This window comes from Staurois parvus, unplaced genomic scaffold (genome assembly GCF_062004578.1).
Source record: "Staurois parvus isolate SC_StPar_1 unplaced genomic scaffold, SC_StPar_1.0 ptg000607l, whole genome shotgun sequence".
NCBI classification, from domain to species: Eukaryota; Metazoa; Chordata; class Amphibia; order Anura; family Ranidae; genus Staurois; species Staurois parvus.
Window position 1 is genome coordinate 2,831,423 of NW_028318403.1, and position 24,268 is coordinate 2,855,690.

At 44.9% G+C, this 24,268-nt stretch overlaps 1 protein-coding gene across 1 annotated transcript in view; it reads left to right on the forward strand.

Annotated features, from left to right (window-relative positions):
* SMPD3 (sphingomyelin phosphodiesterase 3) overlaps nucleotides 1-24,268 on the forward strand; it is a 301,127-nt gene that overhangs the window by 1,055 nt on the left and 275,804 nt on the right. The gene's annotated exons all lie outside the window — the stretch shown is intronic.

A 24,268-nucleotide genomic window follows, 5' to 3' on the forward strand; every position in this document is an offset into this window, starting at 1 on the left:
AGTCAACGTGAAGTCAGTCTAATGTGTTTTTGGTTTTCTACTCTATGTAATGGGAGTGTCCCTGTACCAAAGCTACTACACTCTTCTAAAATATCTTCCGTCTGATGCGTTGGCTGGCTTTGTGTGGCTCATTATATATTTCTGAAGGCGCTAACCATTTAAACTTCAGAAGAAGCGGAATGATGGTGGTAATCTGTAGTTCTCCATCTGTTGTGGAACTAGAAGTCTCAGCATGCTTGGCTTTAATCCTGAGATATTGAGTCTTTCAGGTTGGCATAGTCTGAGCAGGCCTTATTGCATAGACACGGTTTAATTGCAGTCCTTGGAGAATGAGTTGTGTGAACTCCAATTTAAAAAGAGAAAAGAATCAAGGAACTTACACGATTCAGATGCAGTGTGATGATATGATAACATCTGAAGTTTAGCAGCAGGTAGTATGAAATGCTGGAGTCACGGGAAGCAGATACAGGCTGGTTTCATAAGGCAACATGAGCAGAACTGAGGATGAACAAATTGCAGTAAATCGTTGCAGTAAGTCGATCTCATGCTAAAACAGATGAATTGTAATAGGTTGCTATGGGATGCTACACTATGTACATTCATCTTCACCTTAGCAAATAAGTCTTTAAAACTGAACTCCAGGAACTAGATAAAGTCTACCTTGCACTGGCCCCCCTCTTACATTGCAGGGGTTAAAGCAGTATTAAACCCCAAATCGAACATTTGTTATATTGCAACTTTCCTTTTTTAGGCTTTCTTTCTTCTATTTTCATCAGCCAGCAACTCTGCTGTTTTTCAGAAGTTCAAACTCTCCAGCAGAATGTATCAGTTTACCTGGATGGGACAATCCATTTATCACTGGCAGGAGGGCTTACAATTATCAGCTTATCACAAAAGGAAATAAAGAACTGTTTGGTGTAACTGATTACAAAGTGTGAGCTGTAGTTTGGCTTTAATTTGTTATTGTGTTCAAAACTGCTAGTACATTTAAAGCGGAGTTCCACCTGAAAAGAAAAAATAAAAGTCAGCATCTACAAAAACTGTAGCTGCTGACTCTTAAAATACAGCCATTTTACGTATTTCATGCACTCGTAATTTACTCTTTTCTTTTTCTTCTCTTTTTTATGTTAATATACTTTTCTGTATTGTACTTTTCAAAAGTGCCTTGTTTTTGCTGAAAGTATCACTTGAAAATGTACTGTTGTTTTACAGTCTACTCATTGACAATAAAATCATTTGTAAATAAAAAAAATACAGCCATTTACCTGTCCTTCGGTCCAGCGGTGTCCTCACCATCAGTGGTTTCACTGGCTGTCTTCTCTTCCCAGCGTCAGCATCTTCAGTGTGGGCACCCGGCTGTGACAGCTTGCGGCTTGACAGCCGGGTGCCCACTGCGCATGCGCGAGAAGTGCTGTGCTTTGTGAATGGCCCGTAGCCTTCTTGGACCGGTCATGTGTCCCAGAAGACTACGGGGAGGGAGGAGGGGAGGACAACTTCCGCTTCTAATCGCCTAGGTGATTGCAGCGGAAGTGGGAGCGGGTACCTGTCAAATTCGGGTACCCCCTCCCCCCCGCTCCCCAAATGTGCCAATCCTTAATGGGGAGCGGGGGACAAAGACTTAAAGCAGAACTTCCCCTTTTGGGTGGAGCTCCGCTTCAACATTACCTTCCCCAGACTGAGAATGCTGCTGTGTGCTGGGTATTGAGCTCATTCCTCCACAGTGGTGTCTCACTAATACAGAAGGTGTGTTACTGGCCAGCCTAAAAATAGAAAACTGATGCTGCCACCAGTTTAATGATCAGTAAGCCACAATATAATACATTTTTGGTTTGGGGTTTAATACTGATTTACATGTTCATGTAGTCTAAGGGTGAAGGGGTAAGGTGTAATACTTACCTTATTCCTCACTGTAGCAGGCTCACTCCATCTATGTGACTGGTCCAGAACTGCCTCTGTAATGTGCTTTAGGCCCCTGTTGCAAGCTCTCCTGCTCACGCATTATGCAGGTTTAACAGCCCTGCATTATATGTGATGAGTCCAAGAGATTTGGAGCTTTGGGCAGGAGAGAACAGCACTGGAGCAAGGGATGGGGCAGGTAATACATCTTATCTCTGCATCTCTAGGCTCAACAAGCATTTAACAATTTACCACTGACAGGGGTGCTTGCAATGATCAGCTTTTGTTTATTCATGTAAAACTTTTATCCCAAAAGGAAAAAAAAAAACTGTTGCTGTAACTAGTGGAACTAAACCTAAGTTTTAAAAAACTGAGAACGGGAAACTCTTTATTGCAGAAAAAACATGCAAACTTATCCATTTCTTGCAGTTTTATATTGAATGTACACTGAGCTGTGCATACTCACTCAGCATGCATTCCCTGGAAAGACTGACTCCGTAGCGCACGTGCGGGATGACATCCTTCCCCACTGGCCAATCAAGAGGCCAAAATCCTGGCTCCCATGCAGCAGATGTCAGGGCCAGCGAGGGATGTAACTGTCTCAACACTGGAAGATGGAGGTGAGCATGTTGGAGAGTTTAGTTCTACTTTATTAAAGGAGAAGTACAGCTCAAGCACATTTGTCTGTACTTCTCATGTGGATCACAGGAGTGCAGTTTGTTCCCATATTTCTCTTCTCTTTGAAGGCCTTGTGTACACCATAGTGCAGAGACATGAGTTTTTCTGCATGCGTTCTGCAAGGGACCAAAGAAAACAATTGTTTTTATGTGCCCTGTTCACACCACAACACTGGTATCATGTGCAGATTTTTTTCTGTGCAGGAATCTGCAATGTGTATAAAACCACTTGAAACACGCATGAACACTGATGTAAACTCATGTCCCTGCAAGTGAAATCTGCATGTTTTTCCCATCAATTTTTCAGCACGTATGGTGTGAACGAAGCCTAAGTGTTAGTTGGAGTTCGGCTCTAAAGAAGTGTGGAATTTCAAAAAAACACACACATACTCACCTACGTGGCTTCAGCATGATCACATGATCACATGACCACTGATTGCTCAGTTCTCAGGCATCACTAAGCAGAGAACAGTGGATTTAAGTCACCAGCTCTCTGCTCTGCCCCTCCAGTGCTCACTGGAGCACCAGGCTAGGAAGGGGGCAGGAGCAGCTGGTTCAGGCTCTCAGGCTGAGCCAGTGTCACAGTCTGGGTCAGGCTCAGAGACCAGTTGCTATAGCAGTGTTAAGGCTTACCTGAAACCAGCAGCATAGGTACACAGGCAGGTTACCCTGGGAAATGACACAGGCTCATCTGAGGTGCGGGGTCTAAGCACTAACCGGTTTTCACCAGAGGTCCTAATGGTGGAGATGGATTTGGCTGTGTGTTAGTACCAGGTCGCAGATCTCAGGATCACCCCACCAGGGAATGGGCAAGCTGGAATCCAGTGGCAGATCGAACAGGTTAGGGATCAAGCAGAAGCGGAGTCAGTCAACAAGCCAAGGGTCGGCCACAAACGGTAGTAGATGAGGATGACCCAGAATTGTAGTCCAGGAACAAGCCAAAGGTCGGTAGCGAAGGTATAGATGGCAGCAGGAGAGACCAGCAGGATATTGGCTGGTAAGGCACAATAATCTGGCAAACAGGAAATGCAGAGACATGGCTTTTATCCGGAAGTTCATGGGAGGAGCAAGGGGTTCAAGGTTCAGGATAAACAAGGTCAAGGTAGGATCATCCAACTAATGTCTAGGGAGCTGTCCAGCAATCCAGGTGGCTCAGGGAGAAGAAACATTGCCTCTCACTGCAGAAGGCCCGTGTTCAAACCCAGGCTCTGACAGCCAGCTTCTGATCAGGCATCTGGGTGGATCCTGACACAAATGTCAGGATCCCTCCAGAGTCTGGAATGGCTCTGTGATGTCAGCTGACAGCAGGCTTTAGGCTGCTGTTGGCTGAACCTGGGTCACAAGAGTGCAGAAATAAATGCACTCCTGTGACCCACCTGGGAGGTATAGCCAAAAAAGCTTTGGCCATATTAATCTTTTAAAGTGGTTCTAAAGCCAAGACATTTTTTACCTTAGTGTATTCCCTGCATTAAGGTAACAAACGTCCCAGTACTTGTATAGTTGCATGCCCCCCACCTCCTAATGTACTTACCTGAGTCCTGTCCAGCAATGTGCCAGTCTGCAGCAGTGCTGGCCTGTGTTCCTCTCCTCACAGGCCGTTGGCTCCTGCTGCTGTCAATCAAATCCTGTGTGGGGCTGGGCCAAACCGTGCTGTGTGTGTCTATGAACACACACAGCCCTGCTCAGGAGCAAGCCCACAGGTGTGCCTCCAGAGCAAGTGGCTTGCCATGGGGCACACACAGCAGAGGAGGAGTGGAGAGCGCCGGCTGGGGACCCCAAAAGAGGAGGTTCAGGGCCACATTGCACAGAACAGGTAAGTATAACATGTTTATTATTTTAGTAAAAAAAAGCTATTCTTTACGACCACTTTAATTTCTTAGTCAAGTCCATCTAAATCAGCTAATGCATCTAACACTATCCTCTTCTGAAATTGACTGGGCTGTTGTCCAAGGGTGTCTCTGTTGCTCCTATAGTGTAGTGGAGACACTCCAAGACAGGAAGTCTGTTATTGGTCAGATCAGCAGGTGAAAATAAAGAGAAAAAAAGCCTAATAAAAGAAAACCAATGCAGCCACCGCATCTAACAATTGGTAAGCTGCAATATTTTGTATCTTTGTTTTTGTTTAAACAGAATATTTAATATCGCTTTATGGGGCTCTGTCACTGGGTTTTTTTGTTTTTTTTAAATAAAAACTCAGATGTTTGCTATGCTGAAGACATACGTTTAATGGAGGAATCTTCACATCCACAACTGACAACCCCTATGTCATTACAGAACACCTTAGTGATGTAGGGGCTGACAGGAGGAGCCACATTGCACAGCAGGGGACCAGGCATCCTACACACCAAGCAGTATGTCAGATGATGAGGAGAATTTATCAGTTGTAGATTTTCAGCAAAGCAAAGATCAGAGTCAGCACCCACTGGATGAGTATAAATGAACAGGCTTCTTTTTCAGGGGTTCCTATTTTGTAGACATTACTTGCTAATGTGATGAAAACTGAAGTCTGATTGGTTGCGTACGTTATACCGCACTATAATGGTAGGATGTTCAAACGTCTAGTTATGAGAGCTGCGTTTATTCAGAGATGTTGACAGATGCTTAAGGCATGTCTAAGCCTCGTCTGTGCAGAGATTGTACATTTTGCCAAATAAAGTGCTAAAAAATCTCACTAGAACACGATCCTACTGATGCTTTGTTCTGCTCTCAGCAAAATAACCGAGCATATATGCACAAATCAGGAGCACTGTATAGAGCAGTGATTGAGAAACACCGCTCTATACAGTGCTCCTGCTTTGTGCATATATTTCTCAATCGAGGTTCCGTGGAATCTTAGGGTTCCTCCGAAGGTTGCTAGGGGTTCCTTGTGCAACAAGCAATTTCTGCCCCCTAGATGAGTTGCTAATGATACAAATGAGCAAACTGAAGCCAAAATGTTATTTCAAGAGTTCCTCCATGTTAGTTAAAGGGGAACTACCTTGTTTCTGAGTACCACAAACCAAAACCACTATTTTATTAATTTTTAATATTCAAAGGAAACTTTTCCTTCCATCCATGTCTTCATGCCTTACTTTTCTGAAAAATCATGTAGAAAACACCCCCCTTCCCTAGCATTTCTGGCCATGGCCATCTTGAGTAAGGGCAGATGGTTCATGTAGCAATTACTTCCTGGAATCCATTTGCCCTTAGCTCAGGCATGCAGACAGGAGGGTGTGCTTACCTGACTTAGGAAAAAATGTCACCAGCACCCCGAGGATCACCAATATGGGTCATCAGGCATGCCTGATGAAGGGGTCTTGCGAGGCTCCGAAACGTTGCCTTGCTGTAACTATGTGATGGTTTATTAAAACCTTTGGACCCATATTGGTGATCCTTGGTGTGCTGGTGACATCTTTTCCTTGCTGATTTTGTTCGGTTCCAGCCAACGGTCACTGCAGCACCCACTTATACACACAGCCATTTTTAACGCAGGAATGTGTGCGTTTGGATTATACACTTGCTTACCTAAGTACACCCCTCGTCCCCTCCTGAAAACTCCTGGGATGTGTGACATCATTTGCCTAGGCATGGAAACTAGAAAGTAACTAAAGAAATAAAAAAAAAAAAAAAACAGTTTAAAAAAGAAAAATAGATTCCTATCTATTTACCAATACGGAGGATTCAAAATAGTCAAAAGAGTTAAGGTCCACATTAAACCGGAGTTCCAGTGAAAAAAATAAATAAATAAAAGTCGGCAGTTACAAAAACTGTAGCTGCTGACTTAAAAAAAAAATGGACAATTACCTGTCCCTCTATCCCACGGCGTCCTCTCCACAGCCAGTTTCACTGGCCGCCCTGTGTTCCCAGCGCCGGCATCTTCAGTGTGGGCACCCGGCTTGCGGCTTCACAACCAGGTGCTCACTGTGTATGTGCGAGTAGCGCTGCACTTTGTGAATGGTCCCGTAGTCTTCTGGGACTTGTCACGAGTCCCAGAAGACTACAGGGAGGGAGGAGGACAACTTCCGCTTCCAATCCCCTAGGTCAGTGGTTCTCAACCTTCCTAATGCCGTGACCCTTTAATACAGTTCCTCATGTTGTGGTGACCCCCAACCATAAAATGATTTACCCAGTAATTATAATTCACGAGTGTCCTTTTACCTCCAATACTGCTGCTTTCAACACAGTAGCTGCTTTTAACAGAGTAGCTGCTTTCAACACAGCAGCTGCTTTCTACACAGTAGCTGCTCTTTACACATCGGAAATATGTGTTTTTTGATGGTCTTAGGGGACCCCTGTGAAAGGGTCGTTCAACCCCCAAAGGGGTCGCGACCCACAGGTTGAGAAGCACTGCCCTAGGTGATCACATCAGAAGTTGGAGTGGGTACCTTTCAATTTCCAGTAGCCACTCCCCAAAGGTGCCAGTCCTTAATGGGGAACGGAGGACCAGTCCTTAAAGCGGAACTTCCCCTTTTGGGTGGAGCTCCGCTGTAAGGTTTAGAAATAAAAAAGAAGCAGGTGTGGATAACTGCTTTGGCTGTACAGAGAGGGCTCAGATGACCTCTTAAACAGCAATTTACACCCACCCAATAGATGTTTCTGTTTATTGTATCCTTCTGGACTATTTGCGTTTGCTGATGGAGTCACTTTTGACTCTTCCTTTAGTAGGAGAAAGAGTTAAAGTGGTTATAAAGCCTAAATATTTTTACCTTAGTGCATTCTCTGCATTAAGGTAAAAATGTCTCAGTAGCAGTATTGCCCCCCTATATACAGTGCTTAGCTGAGTCTTCACTTGATCCAGCGCTGTGCTCACCTGTAGTTGCATTGTCTTTTCTCCCCAGTATCACAAGCTTTGCTGAGGCAGCAGGAGCTATTGGCTCCCGCTGCTGTCAGTCAAATCCTGTGACAAGGGAGTGGGGATGGAGCCAAGCAGTGTTGTCTGCGTCTATGGACACAGGCAGCACAGCTCAGGATAGAGACCACACGAGTGACCGCATAGCAAGTGGAGACAGGAGCACCAGCTGGGAAGAAGAGGTGCAGGGCTGCTCTGTGCAATTCCATTATGTATAACATGTTTGTTATTTAAAAAAAAAAAGACTTTAAAAACACTTTAACCTAACTGCAGGTTTTCTATGACTCTAAATAATTCATTTTGGCGAAAATGGCCCAAACAAACTCACTTCTTTACTAGCAGATGCAGTGGTGGGAGCCCTGTATAAACTCTATGTAGCATTGGCTACAGTTATATGTTCTGGCAGCAGGACGAGGACTTCCATCCTGTTCCAAGAACAAATCAAGTCAGGTTGAGAGCTGCTCAGCCATTCAGAGGAGGCCTGGAATTTATGAATAAATACAAGGCTTCCTCTGATTGGCTAAGGTAGGGATTGTGACCTCATCTGCCCACCTTTTTCTTATCAACCAGAGGAAGCCTTGTATTCATTGATGAAATATGAGGCTTGTTATGAATGGTTGAGCAGCTCTCAGGAAATCCCTCTCCCACTGCTGGAACAAAGGGCTGTATGTTATACATAGCTGGTGCTACATACAGTTTATACAGCACACCCAGCAAACGCACCTGTCTGCAAAGGAAGTAGTTCATATGGACCAGCTTGGCCCAAACAAACTTTTTTAGTCATAGGAAACATGGAGTTAGATTTTAAAGACTAGAGACCTTCTTTCATAAGGCACTGCAATAAGCATTAGCAGTCAATGTTAACTCCAGTTTGTAAAATATTGATTCTGATTGGTTGTAATAGGTTACTGCACTTTGTCTAAAAATGTGTCAGTCTACCCAAACCTCAAGTCAGTCTACCCAAAGCTGAAATTTCAGTCATTGATTAATAATGAATAATTATTGTTACCGTATTTTTGGCTCCATAAGATGCACCTGATCATAAGACGCACCAAGGTTTTAGAGGAGGAAAACAAGAAAAAAAAAATTCTTAACCAATGGACTGCAGACATAGTACAACAGATGACCAGAGACTGCAGACATAGTACAGGAGATGACCAGAGACTGCAGACATAGTACAGGAGATGACCAGAGACTATGGACATAGGACAGGAGATGACCAGAGACTATGGACATAGTACAGGAAATGACCAGAGACTGCGGACATAGTACAGGAGATGACCAGAGACTGTGGACATAGTACAAGAGATGACCAGAGACTGCGGACATAATACAGGAGATGACCAGAGACTGCGGACACAGTACAGGAGATGACCAGAGACTGCAGACATAGTACAGGAGATCAAATACAAAAAATTGCAGCGCTTGAGTGTATAATACAGGGAATTAACATGAATAGCAGATTAAAATGTTCATATTTCAACATGCACCAGATTCCACATTCTTAAATTGTTGTAAACAGTAATCAGATAAGTAATGAAGATCTATCCGACTAATCAAGGTGCATATAGTGATGGTGATGTTAAAATCATAAGTTCTGTGATGTATCCAAAAAAATCCGTGACTTCCGTGATAGGGGAATGACTGTATAATGCACTAACCAGATAACGCAAGTACATGCGCATTGGAGTATAATGACCTACTCCTGGTCACAGCCAGATGGTCCTCAGCGTGAAGCCCTCAGGAACACCAGTGCACCACTCTTGCCGTCTCCTACCACCAGGGGGAGTGCGCCTCTTTACAGTAACACGAAATCACTTTATATCCTCTATCGCCAGGATTGGTGTACTTTCTTATCAGGAGATCATCTCAGGGGCTCAGCAATAAGACCCAAAAGAAAGAAATCTTGATAGTGTCCAAAAAGATGGCCGACAGTCAGATGCATGAAACAAGTGGATAATCAATGGTGTGATAGGTGTCCTTATCCCTAACTGTCAGCCATCTTTTTGGATTCTATGCATCAGCTTTTTGAACATTACCATGTAAGTGTATTACTTACTTTTTACCTTTGAATAAAATACTACACTATCAAGATTTCTTTCTTTTGGGTCTTATTGCTGAGCCCCTGAGATGATCTCCTGATAAGAAAGTACACCAATCCTGGCGATAGAGGATATAAAGTGATTTCGTGTTACTGTAAAGAGGCGCACTCCCCCTGGTGGTAGGAGACGGCAAGAGTGGTGCACTGGTGTTCCTGAGGGCTTCACGCTGAGGACCATCTGGCTGTGACCAGGAGTAGGTCATTATACTCCAATGCGCATGTACTTGCGCTATCTGGTTAGTGCATTATACAGTCATTCCCCTATCACGGAAGTCACGGATTTTTTTGGATACATCACAGAACTTATGATTTTAACATCACCATCACTATATGCACCTTGATTAGTCGGATAGATCTTCATTACTTATCTGATTACTGTTTACAACAATTTAAGAATGTGGAATCTGGTGCATGTTGAAATATGAACATTTTAATCTGCTATTCATGTTAATTCCCTGTATTATACACTCAAGCGCTGCAATTTTTTGTATTTGACTTTTGATGAAGGGGGTATACGAGGTTTACCTATATGCTAGCAGCTTGAATCCTATCATATCCAGCGCTCGTTCCTCTCTTCATATATAGTACAGGAGATGACCAGAGACTGCAGACACAATACAGGAGATGACCAGAGACTGCAGACATAGTACAGGAGATGACCAGAGACTGCAGACATAGTACAGGAGATGACCAGAGACTGCAGACACAGTACAGGAGATGACCAGAGACTGCAGACATAGTACAGGAGATGACCAGAGACTGCAGACACAATACAGGAGATGACCAGAGATTGCGGACATAGTACAGGAGATGACCAGAGACTGCAGACACAGTACAGGAGATGACCAGAGACTGCAGACATAGTACAGGAGATGACCAGAGACTGCAGACACAATACAGGAGATGACCAGAGACTGCGGACACAATACAGGAGATGACCAGAGACTGCGGACACATTACAGGAGATGACCAGAGACTGTGGACACATTACAGGAGATGACCAGAGACTGCGGACATAGTACAGGAGATGACCAGAGACTGCGGACATAGTACAGGAGATGACCAGAGACTGCGGACATAGTACAGGAGATGACCAGAGACTGCGGACATAGTACAGGAGATGACCAGAGACTGCGGACATAGTACAGGAGATGACCAGAGACTGCGGACATAGTACAGGAGATGACCAGAGACTGCGGACATAGTACAGGAGATGACCAGAGACTGCGGACACAGTACAGGAGATGACCAGAGACTGCGGAAATAGTACAGGAGATGACCAGAGACTGCGGACACAGTACAGGAGATGACCAGAGACTGCGGACACTGTACAGGAGATGACCAGAGACTGCGGACCCAGTACAGGAGATGACCAGAGACTGCAGACATAGTACAGGAGATGACCAGAGACTGCGTACCCAGTACAGGAGATGACCAGAGACTGCGGACACTGTACAGGAGATGACCAGAGACTGCGGACACTGTACAGGAGATGACCAGAGACTGCGGACACTGTACAGGAGATGACCAGAGACTGCGGACCTTTGGGGAGCGAGGGGGGGGGGGAATTTGACTATTTGACAGGTACCCACTCCCACTTCCGCAGAGTTGTCCTCCCCGTAGTCTTGTAGGACACGTGCCATTCACAAAGCGCAGCGCTTCTCACGCATGTGCAGTGGGCACCCGGGTGTGAAGCCGCAAGCTGTCACAGCCGGGTGCCAACACTGAAGATGTCGGCTCCGGGGAGAGAAGACGGCCGGTGAAAGCAGGACACCACTGGACCGAGGAACAGGTAGGACCGAGGAGCAGGTTCATCTGCACAGTAGAGCCAAGTATTCTAACGCGGCGGCGGGAATACCGGGCAGGCCACTCCATATTCGCTCCATAAGACGCACAGACATTTCCCCTCATTTTGTGGGGGGGAAAAAATGCATCTTATGGAGGTCAGTGAATTCAAGCGTGGTACTGTGATAGGTGGTCACCTGTGCAATAAGTCTATCCGTGAAATTTCCTTACTACTAAATATTCCACAGTCAGCTGTTAGTGTTATTATGACAAAGGGGAAGAAACTGGGAACAACAGCAAATCATTCACCGAGTGGTAGGCCACATAAAATGACAGAGCGGGGTCAGCGCATGGTGAAGTGCACAGTGTGCGGAAGTCACCAACTGTCTGCAGAGTCAATAGCTAAAGACCTGCAAACTTGTGTGGCCTTCAGATTAGCACAACAACAGAGCATTCAGAGCTTCATGGAATGGGTTTCCATGACAGAGCTGCTGCATCCAAGCCTTACATCACCAAGTGCAATGCAAAGCGTCAGATGCAGTGGTGTAAAGCACGCCGCCTCTGGACTCTAGAGCAGTGGAGACGTGTTCTTTGGAGTGACGAATCACGCTTCTCTGTGTGGCAATCCGATGGATGTGTCTGAGTTTGGCGTTTGCCATGAGAATGGTGCTTGCCTGACTGCATTGTGCCAAGTGTAAAGTTTGGTGGAGGGGGGATTATGGTGTGGAGTTGTTTTTCAGGGGTTGAGCTTTGTTCCTTTAGTTCCAGTGAAAGGAACTCTTAAGGTGTCAGTACACCAAGACATTTTCGACAATTTCATGCTCCCAACTTTGTGGGAACAGTTTGGGGATGGCCCCTTCCTGTTCCAACATGACTGCACACCAGTGCACAAAGCAACGTCCATAAAGACATGGATGAGCGAGTTTGGAGTGGAGGAACATGACTGGCCTGCACAGAGTCCTGACCTCAACCCGATAGAACACCTTTGGGATGAATTAAAGGAGACTGCGAGCCAGGCCTTCTCCTCCGACATCATTGCCTGACCTCACAAATGCGCTTCTGGAAGAATGGTCAAACATTCCCATAGACACCCTTCTAAACCTTGTGGACAGCCTTCCCAGAAGAGTTGAGGCTGTTATAGCTGCAAAGGGCGGGGCCAACTCAGTTTTGAACCCTGCGGACTAAGACTGGGATGCCATTAAAGTTCATGTGCGTGTAAAGGCAGGCATCCCAATGCTTTTGGCAATATAGTGTGTGTATGTATATATATATATACACATTTTATTTTATATGTATTTTATTTTTTCCTTTTAAATCCTGAATTTAGTGTCACCCAACAAAGTTTATTAACCAACTTCTGAGTCTTGCTCTTTGCTATGGTGTGGGGGAGGGAGGGGGGTCTTACTTCTGCTGCTGTACTGTGTGTAATACAAAAGTTTATGTATCCATCAAGTACAGCAAGTACAGTGAGCCCCATACAAAGGCTAATAGGTCCAGCTGCTGGGTGGTATTAGCTGGTAGGCAAAGTTGGAAACTCAGATGCCAAAACCTCATATATATAAGATGTAAATTGTAAATCAGCTTGACAGCGTCTACATAAGGCTGAAATATATTTTTGTGCGGATGAATATCATGCTAATGATATTTGTCTGTAATATTGTCAGGAACACTTTAGGGCCCTTTCAAACTGATGTGTTTTTATTCTGCCTTTTTACCTTGCAAGAAAAGTACAGGAAAAATGTTTCCCTTTAAAGAAATCACCTATTAGTACACCCCCCTACACAAAACACTAAACAGTTAATAAAAGATTGAAAATCCTTACCATTTAGGAGAAAAGTCTCTGTAATTCAAAAGATAACAGCATCTGCTCTGCCAAGGAGGAGGTGTAACAGTCGGGATTACATCATTTCCTCTCTGCAGTAAAAAGAAACTAAAGTTCCCATCAACCACAGGGAATTGTAGTGAATGTGGGAGGGTACACTAGGCCTGTACATGCTGAATGTGTCTGGGAGTCTCGGTCCACCCACCACAGCAAGTGGGGCAGAATGACATCACTGCTTCCTGGAGGAAGAACTACAGAAGGGATGTGCCAAGGCCAGTGGCCGGGGGAATAGGGGGCATAGCAGCAAACAGGAAACCAAAGAGAATTATCGGTTTGATTTGAAAATGAATAGGCTATTCCAGAGCAACTACTGAGTCAACCAGAAGATGGATGACATATTCAGTGCAGGTAGGAAATCAGCAATAAGAACATGTAAAGACGTTTTTGCCCGGAGTTCTGCTTTAAATCCTATGGGACTCTTCACACCACTGTGCTGTGGGTGCAGTGTGTTTTCAAAAATCCTGCATGCTGCCTCTTTGGTGCATTTTTCAAAACCACAGCAAAAACGCAGCTCCCCATTGAAATGAATGGAAAATGTGGTAAAAACACATACAAAATGCACTGTGATTTGCATTTTTGGTGCATTTTTGAGTCACATATCCATTTTTCACAGATGCAGGCAACCAGAAGAGCACCAGAAACACACTGGAAATGCATATAAAACACAGCAAAAATGCCTATGCGTATTTACAGCAATCTGGCTACAGAGCAGTGTGAAAGCAGGCTTAGGGGTAGATTTACTAAATCTGGGGCACTCAGAAGCTGGGTATATGGCAGCCAATCAACTTCAGCTTGTTGCCTTAAGCTTTTGGCAATAAAATCTGGAAGCCGATTGGTTTCTATGCACAGTTGCACCAGATTTTGCACTCTTCAGGCTTAGGCCAGCCATACATGGGTCGATTTTCAAACGATTTTTCATTCAAAAATCGGACTTAAGAATAATTACCTGATTTTTGCTCTGTTAGTGGGGCAATGGCACTCCCCATTTCGTTTATCGGGCATGCTGGAAAATTCATGAAAAACGGCCGATTTTTGAAATCATTGGTGGCACCATCAGATTACAGAACGAATGATGTTTTAGATTTTTGATCGAAAAAAATCATTTGGAATTCGACCCATGTATGGCCTGCTTTAGTAAATATACCCCTTAGTGTTCTCTAGGCACTGGCAGTATGAGTTAGGCATGTTGCTTGATGTGAGGTTATTGGAGTGTTTGTGGATTACAACTAAAAGATGACTTTTTCAGATCCCATCATGCAATGAACATTAACCACCTCTCGTCCGGCCGTTGTATATAAACGGCCGGACGGTGGCAGTGCAGGGTCAGGTGGCCGTTTATAAACGGCCTCCCCGCACTCTGCTTGTGCCCGCTCCCTGGGAGCGTGCAGCACCGCAAACCGGTGCCCGCTGTGTACTCCGGACACAGTGGAACACTGGTCGTCGGACGGGACCTCTGTACGAGGTCCCGATCATGTGATCACTGATTGGCCAATCAGTGATCACATGCAGTGTAGTAAGCAAGATGTCACTTGTGACATCATTGCTTACTATGTGTGAAATCTGTGAATGATCACAGAAGTCACATGGTAAAAGGGCTATTCACAACAGCCTTGTACCATGTGACAAGCTGTGACCAATCACAGCTCACTCAATAGTTCTCAATGGCTGCAAGAATTCAGCTAGAGAGAAGGAGAAATGATTGCTTTTACATCCTTTATGGGTATAAAAGCAATCTGTGTAAAAAAAAAAGAAACATCTTCATCACACCCCACAATTAGTACAGTGTCACCATGGTGACACTGTACTGCTAGGGTGACAGTATGTAAAAAATAAATAAATAAATAAATAAAAAATAATATAAAAAAATATGTAAACAAAATGTTTAAAAATGATAATTTTTGGTTATAAACTAATTTGGGTTATTTGTTTTTACAAAAAATATAACGGAATACATTTTGGCCAAGATTTATGATGAAATACTATTTATTTGCAAAATTTTATAAGAAAAACACTTTTTTTCAAAATTTTTAGACTTTTTCATTTACATAGCAAAAAAAATAAAAATCCCAGCAGTGAATAAATACCACCAAAATAAAGCTTTATCTGTCTCAAAAAATGCTAAAAAATTCATATGGGCACAGTCTTGCATGACCGCGCAATTGTCATTCAAAGTGTGATAGTGCTGAAAGCTGAAAATTGGCCTGGACTGGAAGGGGGTGAAAGTGTCCGCACTGGAAGTGGTTAAATTAGATAATGTACTGTATGTGAGCAAGACTGTTGCCAAGAAGTCATTTGGTTTTGCTAGAATGTGATTGCTCTGCTTTGTGTAATAGTTGGCACAGGTTGGCAATGTGGAGATGTTGCGGTCACAGTATGTTCGCCATGAAATCAGCCATGTTTGTACCGTGTGCTATTAGAAGTAATCCTGTCACATCCCTTGTCAGCAGGATGAGAGGAGGCCGGCTTCGCATGGCAGTTTGATGTAGACAGCTTCTATGCAGAGCAGACGAGGTCGATGATTTAACACTTTGGAGATGAAGAGAAGTGTGTTCAGATCTCTACATACAGACAAGTTACTGTAGAACAGGCACAATGCATTATTCTCTGCTTTCCTCAATTCTCAAATGTAAAGGCGTAGAGGGATAAAAAGTCACAGCTACCAATCTAAAACTATCTGTTATTGTGTGAACTGATGAAAGGTGAGTTCTGGTTGGTTGTTATAGATGACTGCATTTGAACATGATTTCTCCTTTCTAGTTTTTGATGGAGTAGGACAGGGTTTGATCCTTGTTAGAGCTGTAGTACTGTACCTGTCCTCCTTGAGCAGATGTCCTCCTTGAGCAGATGTCCTCCTTGAGCAGATGTCCTCCTTGAGCAGATGTCCTCCTTGAGCAGATGTCCTCCTTGCTTCCTAGCAGAAAATTGCTATGAGCTTCATGTACTGTTTTCTCTCCATGGGATCCACTAGATAGCCAGTGATACCTTTACCAGAGCCTAGAGCAGTGGTCTCCAAACTGCAGCCCTTTTCTACCCTGCATGCAGTCCTTGTGGCATTGTTCCTCCCACTGATATGAGGCACTATGTCTCCTACTGACACCAACAATGGGTTACTATGCCTCCCAGAGACAGAAACAATGGGGAACTATTGCTTTCTCTGATACCAGTGATGGGGCACCATTTCTTCTACTGACACCAGTGATGGGGAACTGTTCCTCTCACTGACACCAATGTTGGGCACTATTTCTTCTACTGACACCAGTGATGGGGCACTATTCCTCCCCCTGGCACCAACAATGAGGCACTATTCCTTCAACTAATACAAATAGCAGGGCACTGTTCTTTCTCCTACTGACCACAGATCCTATGTACTGTAGATTTTGTTATACTCCCTCTGACCACCAAGCCTGAGACATTGTTTACTCCCACTGGCCACAGCCCAGCCCCTCCTAAAGTCTGAAGGAGAGTATACTGCCCCTTTGTTTGGAGACCTCTGGCCTAGAGGATTCTACAAAACATTATGTAGAGAGAGCCACCATTCTCAACCAGGGTTCTGTGGAACCTTAGTGATGGGGCACCATTTCTTCTACTGACACCAGTGATGGGGAACTATTCTTCTCACTGACACCAATGTTGGGCACCATTTCTTCTACTGACACCAGCGATGGGGCACTATTCCTCCCCCTGGCACCAGCAATGAGGCACTATTCCTCCAACTAACACAAATAGCAGGGCACTGTTCTTTCTACTACTGACCACATGTGCTATGTAGATTTTTGTATACTCCCTCTGACCACCAAGCCTGAGACATTGTTTACTCCCACTGGCCAAAGCCCAGCCCTCCTAAAGTCTGAAGGAGAGTAAACTGCCCCTTTGTTTAAAAAGTTTGGAGACCTCTGGCCTAGAGGATTCTACAAAGCATTATGTAGAGAGAGCAACCATTCTCAACCAGGGTTCTGTGGAACCTTAGGATTCCTCCAGATACTACAAGGGCTTCCTTGAGCTGTGACTGATTGACCTTCCATCTGATGGTGCGTACGTAGTTCTGGGTCCAGTGCCGCTTAGCAGAGCCAGCTACTTAACACCGATAATCTTTTTAGCTGTCCGAAAGGGTGGCATACTGACCATCACTGTAAAGGTTCCATTCTTCCTACTGACCACCAAACCAAGAGATATTTTTCCCATTGACCACCCAGTCAATTGGTTTAAAGCGGAGTTCCACTCACGCTGTCAAAAAATAAAAGTCAGCAGCTACAAAAACTGTAGCTGCTGACTTTTAAAAAACAGCCACTTACCTGTCCCTCGGTCCCCCGCTGTGTCCCCTGCAGCCCGTTTCACCGGTTATCCTGTATTCCAGGAGGCCGGCATCTTCAGTGTGGGCACCCAGCTGTGACAGCTTGTGGCTTCACAGCCGGGTACCCACTGCGCATGTGCAAGAAGCGCTGCGCTTCCTCAATGGTCCTGTAGTCTTCTGGAACCTGTCATGTGTCCCAAAAGACTACAGGGAGGGAGGACACCTTCTAGGCGATCGGACCGGAAGTGGGAGCAGGTACCTGTCAAATTCAGGTACCCACTTCCCCCCCACCCCCAAAAGGTGCCAATCCTTAATGGGGAGCAGTCCTTAAAGTGGAACTTACCCTTTTGGATGGAGCTCCGCTTTAAGTAAGGGTTTCCTGAGACCTGTGGTTTCACAGCTGGGTACCCGCTGCGCTGCCTGAATGGTCCTGTAGTCTTCTGGGACCTGTCACGTGTCCCAAAAGACTACAGGAAGGGAGGACATCTTCCGCTTCTGATCGCCTAGGCGATCGGACTGGAAGTGGGTGCGGGTACCTGTTAAATTCGGGTACCCACTCCTCCCCCCTGCCCCCCAAAGGTGCCAGTTCTTAATGGGGAGCAGGGGAGCAGTCCTTAAAGCGGAACTTCCCCTTTTGGGTGGAGCTCCACTTTGAGTAAGGGTTTCCTGAGACCTGAAAATTATGTTAGGAGTTCCTCTGGAGTAAAAAGTTTGAGAAAGACTGATGTAGAGAGTATAATCCAGACAGTGGAAAAAGGAAGTACAGCTCACAGAAATGCTCTGGGTGTCACCAGAACAGAAAGTAAAGGGAAAGCCTACCCACCAGCGGCCAGACTAGAGCTATAAATACATCTGATGGTATTTAGATGTGCAGTACTGTATACAGCTACTTTGTGTAGTTAACTATGACAGACCTTGCATTCATCAGAGGCAGAGCTAACCTTTTATTCACCCGCCTGTTCTCCATTAGGTCCAGCAGCAGCGATTTATTTTTTTTCATCAAGAGGCCATAGAGGACATTTTAATACAAGGAATATTATTTCATAATCTAATTTATTATGTGTGCCATGATAGTCCTGTAATGCACTGTGATTGTGGCTGATTGAATGTATTTAGGTATGCCACTTTAGCAACAAAGTGTCCTTTAAACATTTAATTTAGACATTGCATTTGGAGGGTACCTGCTGCTTAAAGCGGTATTAAACCTAAGGCAAGCATTTATTATATTGCAGCTTACCAATTATTAGATATGATGGCTGTATTAGTGTTTTTTTTTAGACTTTTTATTTTCATATTGTGATTCAGCCGTTACAGTGTTTCTAAACCCAGGACCCTGCATTCACTATATCTGGTCTCCCACAGTACACAGAACATGGAAGTGCAATTATTTTAGTAAATATAAGCTTCTAAATACCTTTTCTTATCAGTAGTTAGAGCAGTCTTGTGACTTCTATCAGTGTCCAGCAGAGCATTGGTTAAAGCTTGTGGGAGGAGTTTTCTTTCTCTCCTGATTGTCCTACGAGGCTGCATAAGCCCTGACCCTCTGTCTGGACAGTGCTGATTGACCCTGTGCTGATCACATGCACTCTCCCAAGAAAAAAAAACACTCCAGCAATACACACCAAACCGAGCATGTGCAGCTTGCCCTCATGGCTCTGTTCTATCAGGAGATGAGTCAAGGACTGTAGAAGGGGAGGATCAGGGCAGAACAGATTAAACATCTTTTTTTACACAATGCAGAGGATTAACTCCTCACGTTCCACAGTGAATATAATAACCATGCTTTACTGCATATACAGATTGATTTTACTGTTGTGGGTTTCGTAACACTTTAAAGTGGAGTTCCACCCAAAAGGGGAAGTTCCGCTTTAAAGATTGGTCCCCCGCTCTCCATTAAGGATTGGCACGTTTGGGGAGCGGGGGGGTGCAAATTTGACAGGTACCCGCTCCCACTTCCGCTGACTTCCGCTGTGATCGCCTAGGCGATCGGAAGCGGAAGTTGTCCTCCTCCCTCCCCAAAGTCTTGTGGGACACGTGACAGGTCCCAGAAGACAACGGGGACATTCAGGAAGCTCGCGCATGTGCAATGGGCACCTGGCTGTGAAGCCGCAAGCTGTCATAGCCGTGTGCCCACACTGAAGATGCCGGCGCCTGGAATACAGGACGGCAGGTGAAGCAGGCTGTGGCGGGGGCACCACGGGATCGTGGGACAGGTGAGTGACTGTTTTTTAAAAGTCAGCAGCTACAGTTTTTGTAGCTGCTGACTTATTTTTTTACAGAGTGAGTGGAACTCCGCTTTAAGTCTGCTTTACAAAAGAAGATGCTCTCTTGCAGCTACAGGGATGAGACAATCCATTTACCACTGACAGGGGTGCTTACAATGATCAGCTTTTATTTATTTCCATAAAGTCTTTATTGCAAAAGGTGAAAAACTGTTTGCTGTAACTGCTTATAAAGTGTTAGCTGGAGTTTGTCTTCAATTTGTGTATTTGTTAGTACATCTAATACTCCCCTCCCCCCAGACTGACAATTTTACTGTCCAAATCTGCCCCCTGTGCTCCTTCATCCAGAGTGGGGGCACTATAATACAAGAGTTGTGTTACTGGCCAGATCACCAGGTGAAAATAGAGGGAAAAAAAAACTATAGAAGGAAAATGAATGCAGCCACCACAGCTAATGATTGGTAAGCTCCCAGAACGCGCTCTCCTGCGCGCCCCCGGGGGCGCGCACCCAGGGGCGCACACCCGGCGATCTCCTTGATCGCTGTGTCCTACGGACACAGCTGATCACGTGATGTGGTAAGAGGCCATTTACAGCTGCTTTTTAGCACGTGATCAGCCGTGTCCAATGACACGTTGATCACGGGGAAATGCAATTACCGGTTCTCAGCTGCACTTTCCTCACGCTGTCAGAGCATGAGGAAAGTATTGCAGAGAACCGGCAGTTGTCAGAGCAGGGATCGGCACCGATCATCAGGGCACTGATGATTAGTGCCCTGATGATCGGTGCCCAGCAGTGCCACCCACCAGTTCCGCCCACCTGTGCCCAGCAGTGCACCCACCTGTGGCCAGCAGTGCGCCCACCTGTGCCACCCAGCAGTGCCACACACCTGTGTCCAGAAGTGCCACCTACCTGTGCCCACCAGTGCCACCCACCTGTGCCCACCCGTGTCACCCACCTGTGCCCATCAGTGCAGCCCAGCAGTGCTGCCAGTCAGTGCCACCAGTCAGTGCCCAGTGGTTGTGCTAGTCAGTGCCCAGCAGTTGCGCCAGTCAGTGCCCAGCAGTGATGCCAGTCAGTGCCACCTATCAGTGCTGTCTATCAGTTCCACCTATCAGTGCCGCCTATCCCTGACACTTCATTAGTGCTGCCTAACAGTGCCGCCTATCCGTGCCACCTCAATGGTGCTGCCTATCAGTGCCCATCAGTGCTGCCTATCAGTGCCTCCTATTAGTGCCCATCAGTGCTTCCTCATCAACACACATCAGTGAAGGAGAAAAATTACCTGTTTGAAAAATGTTATAATAAAAACAAAGAAACTTTTTTTTTCACATTTTTATGCACTTTTTTTGTTTATAGCGCATAAAGTAAAGTGCCCAGCAGCGATTAAATACCACCAAAAGAAATCTCTATTTGTGAGAAAAAAATGATAAAAATTTCATATGGGTACAATCTTGCATGACCGTGCAATTGTCAATCAAAGTGCAACAGCGCTGAAAGCTGAAAATTGGCCTGGTAAAGAAGGGGGTATAAGTGCCCGGTAGGCAAGTGGTTGAAGGGCCGGGAGGCGCCGGCGTGAAGGGGTTAAAGGGTCACCTTTTTATAACATGAACAGTAGGTACTACTTATGTTTAGTTAGCTACTCAGCCAAGGCAATTTCTTCTTTTCCATTTCTTAGTAAATTCAGTAAAGCTGCATGAATAAACTCCTGATGTGTAACAGTATACATCAACAGTATATGTTTCAAACAAACTCTACCTTTTCTCATTCTAAGGGCTTGCACACACTAGCCATAGTGGGGCAGTAAAATACCGTGGTTGAGCTACGCTTTTACTACCTATCAGCCACTACCGTCTTTTGCTGCAGAGGCAGCGGCCAGGGGTGTACTATGTACTGTGATAAACACGTACATTACTTAGCTTGCATGCACTTAACATGAAAAGTTTTATCTGATGTGAGGTCCAATTTCCGTAATTAGCAAACAGCAGCCTCTGCTCCAGTTACAAGGCAACAATGTAATCTTCAGAGGTGGAGGTTACAAGGCGAGTGAGAATTTCTTTTTTTTTTTCCAGTTGGGGATGTCTCACTAGTAATTTGCAGTGAACATCATGGAACCTTAGGCTGGACATGCATGCATATTCAGATTCCAACACTGGGAGTTTATATTTGTGTTTTGTCCGCCTAGATATAATATTTCATTTTTTGGTAGATTTAGGCAAATGGAGTAACATATGGCTTTTGCAGTGGAGGTTCCTCTGTTGCCACAAGCCTTAGGCCCCTTTCACACAAATGTGAACCTCCTCTATGTGTCTTATGGGCACTTAGAGCAGGGCTCAGGAGCAAGCACACACCAGTGTCCCCATAGCAAGCCACTTGCTACTCGGGGCACTGGTCAAGTGGGAGGAGCCAGGACCGCCAGCGTGGTACCCGAGATGAGGAGGATCGGGGCTGCTCTGTGCAAAAATACTGCACAGAGCAAGTAAGTATGATATGTTTGTTATTTAAAAAAAACAACAAATCTTTAATAGCAAGCATTTGCTCAGTGTTCCGGCATAACCATTCTAAAGATGCTCTTAAAGATTCAGGCACTGCTTTACATAGGCTTCCTTATGGTGAGTGCACGCAGGCTGCAGAGGGGTGGTAAAAACAGGAGGTTGATGTTTGTTTTTACCGCCTCCTGATCGCCCACCTACAAAATAACATGGTGAATGCTCAAGTCCATTCACATTGCCGCAGTGTTTCATGGTGTGGCAAATTTTACTTGACATGTCAGGTTTGGCAGGTGGTGCCTACAAGTGTGCCAGTTGAAGGCAATAGGATCGCACCGTAGTCTGAGCATGATATTGCAATCAAAATCCCCTTGGGAATGGAAAAAAAGCATTCAGGAGGTGGTAGCTTAACCTCCTGCAAACCGCCGCTCATCTACCTATAAAAAGCAATTCACTGTGGATCACTTTTCAGAGGGGTGGTAAACTCACAGACAGTGTGAATGAGGCTTAAACATGTCCAAAATGAATAATGTACTGTAACTGGTTGTATTAGTTTCATAGTGTTAAGTAATAATAGACCTGCCAATGCTGATGGTCCAGCACAGGGTTTTTAACCAGAGGTATCCCTGTGGGGTTATGGGAAAAACAATAGTGGAATGGGATCTTTAAATTATAAGGATTCAGATGCCACCTTCCCCTCCACAGCTGCAAACTTACTGAGATCTGATGCCTGCAGCCACCAAGTCCTCTCTCCGCCTACGCGGTAGAGCCCCATAGAAGTCTATGGAGCTTGTCTCTGTGCATTTCCTGGCTGGGAAGCTAGGGTACACGAACCCCATAGAAGTCTATGGAGCTTGTCTCTGTGCATTTCCTGGCTGGGAAGCTAGGGTACACGAACCCCATAGAAGTCTATGGAGCTTGTCTCTGTGCATTTCCTGGCTGGGAAGCTAGGGTACACGAACCCCATAGAAGTCTATGGAGCTTGTCTCTGTGCATTTCCTGGCTGGGAAGCTAGGGTACATGAACCCCATAGAAGTCGATGGTCAAGGAGTGAAGTACAATTATTTTTTAAAGTGTAAGTTCACTTTTTCAGAAAAAATGAAAATGTGAACTTACTTCTTACACTCTCCCTGCCCCCCACTATACCTACCTCCATGCAGCCGGTGCAGTAGTTCAGGGATTTGAAATCTCTGCTCTTCTCCCTCTACTTTCAGCAGCATTTCTGGTAGGATCAGAGTGATTCTGATTGGTCAGTGCCAGCAGAGAGCATTGCTCTGCTTAGTCCCAGAAGTGCTGCAGAAAGAAGGGAGGGGGGGATTTCAAATCCTTGGACCTCTGCACTGACAACTCATCAACCACAGAGGGTACGCAATGTTAGTTCACCTTTTCATTTTTTTTCTGAAAAGGTGAACTAACCCTTTAAAGAGTAACTCCACTTTTGTTGAGAAAAAATATTCCCCTCAGGGTGATCTATGTACAATGCAAGGATTTAACAAGCTTTATTGCAGATTTCTACATTTATTATTTTGAAGAAAGGGCTGTTTGTTTGTCTGTGTCCATGTGCTAAGTGAACCTGTATGGGAGTGGTTTCATAATTATCAACCAGCTGTTGCACCAGCAGGGTTCTAATGAAGAAAATTGCAGGGTCTGCATCCCTTTAGACATGATTTCCTTTGGGAGTATCTCACTAAAAATTACATTTTGACTTGTATATTAGTGCAGACTTCTGGAAAAATCAGTAAGCCAGTCACACAAGCAGGAAATGACACATCTGGGGGGTGTTCTATACACCATCTATGTACAGAACACCCCCAGGCTGCTATATTGCATTTTACAGAAAATTACAGTGCTGCAGATTGAAAACGAATGGTCATTTTTAATAACATTCAGTTACAATATTACTTGTTTTGCAATTGTATATGACATATATATATATATATATATATATATATATATATATATATACACACACACACACACACATACATATACACACTATATTGCCAAAAGTATTGGGACACCCCTCCTTTGGATTCAGGTGTTCCAATCACCTCCATGACCACAGCTATATAATATTAAGCACCTAGGCATGCAGATTG